Source organism: Hyla sarda, chromosome 5 (assembly GCF_029499605.1).
Source record: "Hyla sarda isolate aHylSar1 chromosome 5, aHylSar1.hap1, whole genome shotgun sequence".
Classification (NCBI taxonomy): Eukaryota; Metazoa; Chordata; class Amphibia; order Anura; family Hylidae; genus Hyla; species Hyla sarda.
Window position 1 is genome coordinate 363,827,171 of NC_079193.1, and position 7,441 is coordinate 363,834,611.

The following is a 7,441-nucleotide window of genomic DNA, read 5'->3' on the forward strand; positions in this document are numbered from 1 at the left end:
CTCCGGAAAGTTAAACAGATTAGTATATTTCTTCTATTGAAAAATCTTCATCCTTTCAGTACTTATGAGCTGCTGAAGTTGAGTTGTTCTTTTCTGTCTAAGTGCTCTCTGATGTCACCTGTCTAGGGAACCGCCCAGTTTAGAAGCAAATCCCCATAGCAAACCTCTTCTACTCTGTGCAGTTCCCGAGACAAGCAGAGAGGTCAGCAGAGAGCACTGTTGCCAGACAGAAAACAGCAACTCAACTTCAGCAGCTGATAATTATTGAAAGGATTAAGATTTTTTAATAGAAGTAATTTAAAAATCTGTTTAACTTTCAAGAGCCAGGGGATGTAAAGAAAAAAGTTTTTTTTCCTGGAATACCCCTTTAAATATACGGTATTATGAGGAACTATTTACCACTTATTACTGAGTAGAACAGTTACTTGAGAACTATATGGTAGTATAATTCAGATATAGACTGTATGTGGTTTCTTGCCCTATATGGTCCTATTTTGGAACATTCTTTCACACTTATTATTGTGCACTCTAGGAGACTATTATTTGAGCACTATACGGTGGCATCCTTTAGATCTGCACTTTTTGGTGGTGGTATAGTACACTCTATAGAACTATATGGTTCTGTATTAGGGTATAAACTTATTGTTGGGCACCGAATGGCACCATCCTTTAGGTACTGTATAGTGTGGTATTACTAACATATAAACTATACAGCACTATGTTTTTTAGGACTGTATGGTGGCGGTATAATATATGGTGTGTAGCACTATTATAAAACACTCTATGACACTTATTGGGTATTGAAGGGCACTTACCGTATATTTCGGCACTGTATGATTGAATCCTTTGGAGAGGCATAGGAAAGGCGGCAGTAAATTTGTGTAACTGTATGGTAGTATATTTGCAACCTATGGTAGTAGAGTCTATGGTATAGGGTGGTGTGTTCCAACCAGGGTGCCTCCAGCTGTTGCAAAACTACAGCTGTTGCAAAACTACAACTCCAAGCATAGCTTTGCAACAGCTGGAGGCACCCTGGTTGGAAAATACTAATTTAGGGAATTTTTTTGGGTCCCCCTGTAGCACATACATTTACCTCTAAAGGGGGGGGGGGGGGGGGGAGGGCAAAATATCATATTCTATGTATACACATGGTATAGAGCAGTTTTTTTTTTCCCACTCAGGGTGCCTCCAGCTGTTGCAAGCAGTTGCAATTGCAACCATGTGGCATTCTTCAAGTTTTGTACCAGTGTGCCTCCAGCTGTTGCAAAACTACAACTCCCAGCATGCCCGGACAGCCGTTGGCTGTCCGGGCATGCTGGGAGTTGTAGTTTTGCAACAGCTGGAGGCACCCTGGTTGGGAAACACTAGTATAGATGTTGCAAAAGCTGTTACCCAATGATTTCCTAATTAAACGATGCAGCAGAGCCAAGTTTGTCAGTTGTAGCAGTCTGAGCTCGTCAGATACTATATAGAGTAATGTTTTGTCAGATGTAGCAGAGCTGAGTATGTCGCAAAATGGAGTTTGGCACTTATGGGAATATAACAAGGACTGCAGGCTCTGAGGTTTTACATAGGACTACAGGTAATCCCGGTGATTTATCGATGGCAATGTTCAATTTCATGGGTTATCACACTTTGTGACTGTGGTAGATCGCAGTGCGGATAAAGTTATAAGTCTATGGGAGATGCATGCGCCTGTTTTTTTTTTTTTTTGAGGATGCAAAAAAAAAAAAAAAATTTATATATAAATAAATTTAAAAAATTTAAAATTTTTAAGACTTTTTGCAACCCCCAAACTGCAGACGTAGGACACATTCCCACTTGGCGTATACGCAGCGTATTTCACACTGCGCAAAATCTGCGTTGTGTTTGTGAGTTGTTGCATAGTAATTGACAAAATCTGTGGTTTTACATAGGAATTAATAAAAGAAAAAAAATGTAAAACAAAGTGAAATTCATTGACAAACTCAGCACTGCTACATCTGCCCAATTGTCCAACATATGGTAAAGTTAACACAATAGTAAACCACGCCTAAACCGTAGCAGAACTTACCAGTATACGGTCAGCTCGAATTTCCATTCCAAGTTTCTGTCCCAGATTTATCTCCATTATTCCATGATAGAAAAGTGCGGAAAAAAAATTGCGCAGAGCAAAGGCGGCCGGTGTAGGCGTAATCCGGATATAATCGCGTATAGGGCGGTATAGATCCCAGGGAATTCCTAGCACAGGGAAGTATGGATGGCATCCATTCACTGTCCTCTCCTGACTGCTCTGCTGGAGGAGAACAGGAAAGAAAAATCCGACCATGTGAGCGAGGAGGGAAAGCCGGCCTGCAAAGCCCTGGGGTGCGAAGGACAGATTTCAGGAAATCTATACAGTTCAACAGGAAATCTGAAGACTGAGCGCACATTCCAGAGCCTGGAAAGAGATAAAGGACCAAGGAAAAGGCATCTCCGCTTACATGTGTCCTGCTGAGCTGGGACTGACTGCTGCACACATTGGGATAGATCCTATTGGGAGCTCAGTATTGATCTGCGGAGGAGGAGGAAACACCTGGAAGTTACTCCAGACACAATGTTACACTCATTCATTCTCTAATTATTTAATTCACTCATTTTAAAGGGGTACTCAACTGGAAAACCTTTATTTATTTATTTATTTATTTATTTATTTAATCAACTGGTGGCAGAAAGTTAAACAGATTTGTAAATAACTTCTATAAAAAAAAAATCTTAATCCTTCCAGTACTTATCAGCTGCTATATGATCCAAAGGAATTTTTATATTTTTTTCAATTTCCTTTCTGCCTGACCACAGTGCTCTCTGCTGACACCTCTGTCCATAGATAGAAAACCTATCCTGCTCTGGACAGTTCCTAGAATTGGCCAATGGGTTATTATCCGTGTAGACAGTAAATGGCGTGACAGCCAAGTAGTCTTTGACCTTTTCAGTCACGGCCCATAGCACGGCAAGAAGTTCTATTACTAGAATAAGCTGTAGTTTTCATCGCCCTTTCTGCTCCTCGCAGGTTACGACTGGCATAGGCAATTACTTACTCTTGTCCTTCCTGGACTTGGGACAGGACAGCTTCCAGACCTTGTTATCAGTATATAACCGGAACGGCTGACTGTAGTCTGGATACGCCAGGATGGGGGATTCTGTCAGCAGACGTTTAAGAGCTTGGAACGTGGTCTCTTGCCCTTCAACAGGTAGTTTCCCATTGTAGTTCTCCTTCGCCGTACCCCATAGGAGAGCTGTGAGGAGTTCTGCAATCTGGGTGAAGTGGGGATTGAAGCGGAGGTGGTAGCTGGCAAATCCCAGGATGCTCCTGACATCTTTCACCATGCGTGGGGTAGGCCAGTTTTTGACAACTTCCAACTTTTCCGGATTAGGCTGGAATCCCTCGGCGCAACTAGTGGACCTGAGGTATGGGCAAGTGACACTTTCATGGTTTGCTCTTCAGCCCATGCTTGATCAGGACTTGTAAGACACAATTACATCGTCCAGGTACAATAGGACACTTTGAAAATTTAGATGGTCCAGGCACCTTTCTATCAAACGCTAAAACGTAGCACTGGCATTACACAGCCCAAACGGCATACTTTTAAACTCGAACAGTCCCATGGATGTCACGAAGGCGGTCTTCTCCCGGTCTTCCACGGCCATGAGCACTTGCCAATATCCGCTGGTTAAGTTCAGGGTAGAGAAGTAAGCAGCAGACCCGAGGGCAGTGAGTGACTCCTCGATCCTTGACAGATCATTGTTGTGGAGACCCACGGTGATGACGGGACCACGGGGTGTAGCCGTGTAGGTGAATGGGGCAAGATGGCACCAACCATAGGTGCAAGATGTTATTAACCCCTAATGTTCGTGATGCCAGAGTGGTTTTGGGGTACCGGAACAACCCAAATGGTATCTCCGCTATTCCAATGGCTAGGCAGTGAAAGGAGAGTCCACAGCCAAGTTATGGTTGGTTTAACGGAGGCTTTACTGAGGTCAGATAGGGGTTTATTATCTTCACAGCTAGGCAAGAATCCCAGAGAGGTGGCCAGGAACACAGAAGGGCCTCGCAGCTTGCTGGGACCAGTTAGACTTGTGATAGACTTTAGAATCTTGACTTTAGGCTGGACTTGACTATAGGTAGTAGTGACAGCAGACATAGACTTGACTTACTGGAATGACTGTAGATTTGAGGCCTTCCAGGTACTGGAGACTAGCACTGAGATCTCTGGTATTTGCTGGTCTCAGTAAAGTGATGGAAGAGAGAGAATTGTAATGGCTGCCCTTATATATAGAGGGGGCTGAGCCAAAGCCCATTGGTCAAGCTGCGGGTCATGTGTTAAACTGGTGCCCTTTCGGTAACATCATGTGATAACATAACATGACATCTCACAGGTACTTTAGACTAGCTATACATTAATACACTGTCTACAATCCTATGACAATAAATGACACTATAGTAACAGCAGGGGAGACACTGCAGGAGAGCCCCCCAGGTCACTGAGGGACTCAACCTGACAGGGCCTAAGTGAAGTGCAGGACTGGGACACTACGTTGTTCAGTTTCTTGTAGTTGACACAGAAGCAGATGGTTCAGTCTCTTTTCTTGACCAGGACAAGTGGTGCCACCCTGGGACTGTGACTTTCTTGGATGACGTCTGCTTCTCATGTCGGCCAGCATATTTTTGACAGTCTGATACATGCCGACTCAACCAGGCTGTGTCTTTCCTTGATAGGTGAACTGTTGCCTGTGAGGATTCAGTGTTGGATCATGGACATATGCCCGAAATCTGTGGGGTGTTTGCTAAAAGCTTCATGGTACCTTTTGGCGACATTTATAACTCCCTTAACTTGGTCCCTTGGGGAAGTGTCGTCTCCAACTTGGAGTTGTGCCCACCAGGGCTCGGGAGGACTCGTACTGGATTCTTCAGCAACTAGAGCTGCACGCTGTCGGGCCGCCATATGTTCTGTTAAGATGTCCTTTGACTCCATGAGATACAACTGGGCTACTGGGGTGTATTTGGGTAACACAGTAGCAGCATCAGACAGGTTGACTAACCGGACTGGAACTCTCCCGTTGGTGACAGTGACAAGGCTTCTCGCAGCTCAGACAAGAGGGTGGTCTTCTAGTTGCAGAGGCTCCAGCAGGGCTTGATAGTCTCTATTCTTGACTCCGGGATGTGCATGACACCAGATGATGGTCTCTGTGTTGGGTTGCAAGGTCACCGACCGGATGTCTTGTACTCGAACTCTGCAGATTTCACCTTACTTGTTGGCAAATGTCCGCTCCGCCTGTAGAACTTTCAAGTAGTGCTGTGCAGCCTGCAGGGGACATATGGGGAAGAGAGGCATGCAAGGCATCTAATATTTCAACAAAACAGTTTTTCATAATGTTCATCCCCAGTATAAATTCAGCAGATCCCTTATCTGTCACATTAGTTACAATCACTCCCTGCAAGCTAAGTACATGCTCTCCCAACTGAATGGTTGGCTCCCAGTATCCATGTCTGGGGACTGGTTGCCCATTACCCGTAACTACTCTGAAGTTAACATCCTCTGGTTCACACAATAAACTAGCATCCCAATGCTGATAGACACTTGTGACCCTGTATCTATCAACACCTCCAACGGTACACCTTCTACAATAATTTTTACATAAGGTGACATAAAGTGAGAGTCTTGACTGAGGTCGTTCGGGGATTGGACCTGATGACTCTTTTCCTGAGGGCCAGTCCTTGACCTCAGGAGAAATCCCAACACTGCATTTTCCAATGTCCTGGTTTATTACAATAGGTACAAAAGGGTCTTTGAGTCCCTGAAGGTCTATTAGGCGTAGGGTTATGGGGGTTGAAATTGCGGGGAGTAGGGGCAGGTTTTCTGGGTAGGGGCGGTTCACAGTCAGGTGGGGCGGACTGGGTGGCAAGCTCCTTCACAGCCGTAGTTAGTTGTTCAATGTCCTGCCTAACACTCTGTAAATCTGAGGCTGCAGTGACTGGCAAAGCAGGTGACACTGGGGCGGGGGCTGGTGATGATGTTGGTATAGGTTTGGCTACTGCCCCTAATGGCTCTTGGACAGGTGGACAACCTTCCTCTAACTCAGTCCCAGACTCAATAACTTGGCCAGTCTCTTGAAAGCGGGAAATGACAAGTTGGGGTTTTGGACCGCCAATATTAGCAGCTGGGCTTTGTCCCACTTATTATAAGCTTCCATCAATAAATCTGTCCATTAAAACCTTATTGCCCTGCTCGGGAGTTATACCATCTAATTTTTGGACAGTCTCTAGGGCATTCTGTAGGGCTACGGCATATGCTCTAAAAGTCTCACCTGGTTTCTGTCGTCTTTCATACAGCCGGAGACGTACCTCTGATGGAGAATAGGACTCAAATACCTGGTACAGTCCTTCAAATATCTGCTCTACAGTCGCCTCCTTGGAGGCTGGCCAGGTGCGGACTTCCTCTAATGCTGGTCGGTGTAGTTGTCCTGTTAGCAGGTGTACCTGTTGATTAGGAGGGAAAGAGTAAAAGACAAAGAAACTCTGGATCCTTTCTTTGAAATCCCTCAGGGTAAAGTGGTTTCCATTGTAGGTAGGGAGGACAGGATTCCCCATGAATACCGGTGGAATGCCAGGGTTGTTGATGTAACATAGTAACATAGTTCATAAGGTTGAAAAAAGACCAGAGTCCATCAAGTTCAACCTATAACCCTAATGAGTATCTACTGAGTTGATCCAGATGAGGCAAAAAACCCTCATACTGGAGGTAAGAATTCCTTCCTGACTCCAAATATGGCATCAGAATAAATCCCTGGATCAACCTTCTGTCCCTATAAATCTAATATACATAACCAGCAATGTTATTATTCTCCAAAAATGCATCCAGACCCATTTTAAATTATTTTCAGAGTTCACCATGACCACCTCTTCCGGGAGAGAATTCCACAGTCTCACTGCTCTTACAGTAAAGAACCCCCATCTGTGCTGCTGTAGAAACCTTCTTTCCTCTAGATGTAGAGGATGCCCCCTTGTTATAGATACAGTCCTGGGTATAAATAGATCATGAGAGAGATCTCTGTACGCCCCTGATATATTTATACATAGTTATTAGGTCGCCCCTAAGCTTTCTTTTTTCTAAACTAAATAACCCCAATTCTGATAATCTTTCTGGGCACTGTAGTCCTCCCATTCCCCGTATTACCTGGTTGCCCGTCTTTGAACCCTCTCCAGCTCCACTGTATCTTTCTTGTACACTGGTGCCCAGTACTGTACACAGTATTCTATGTATGGTCTGACTAGTGATTTGTACAGCAGTAGAATTATTTCCTTGTCATGGGCATCTATGCCCCTATTGATGCACCCCATAATTTTATTTGCCTTGGCAGCAGCTGCCCGACACTGGTTAAATAACTACAGCTAAATTTACTGTTAACTAAGACTCCCAAGTCT

The 7,441-nt window shown here is 44.5% G+C and overlaps 1 protein-coding gene across 6 annotated transcripts in view; it reads right to left on the bottom strand.

The window, feature by feature from the left end:
* ASAP1 (ArfGAP with SH3 domain, ankyrin repeat and PH domain 1) overlaps nt 1–2,440 on the bottom strand; it is a 389,691-nt gene extending 387,251 nt beyond the window's left edge. For 2 of the 6 annotated variants that reach the window (XM_056522762.1, XM_056522756.1), the window contains exon 1: nt 2,054–2,438. The gene's annotated coding sequence lies outside the window, so the exon portion shown is untranslated. Of the gene's footprint in view, nt 1–2,053 lie in introns of all 6 variants that reach the window. The other 4 variants (XM_056522758.1, XM_056522761.1, XM_056522759.1 and 1 more) reach the window with 4 other exon arrangements.
* Nucleotides 2,441–7,441: the final 5,001 nt, after the last annotated feature.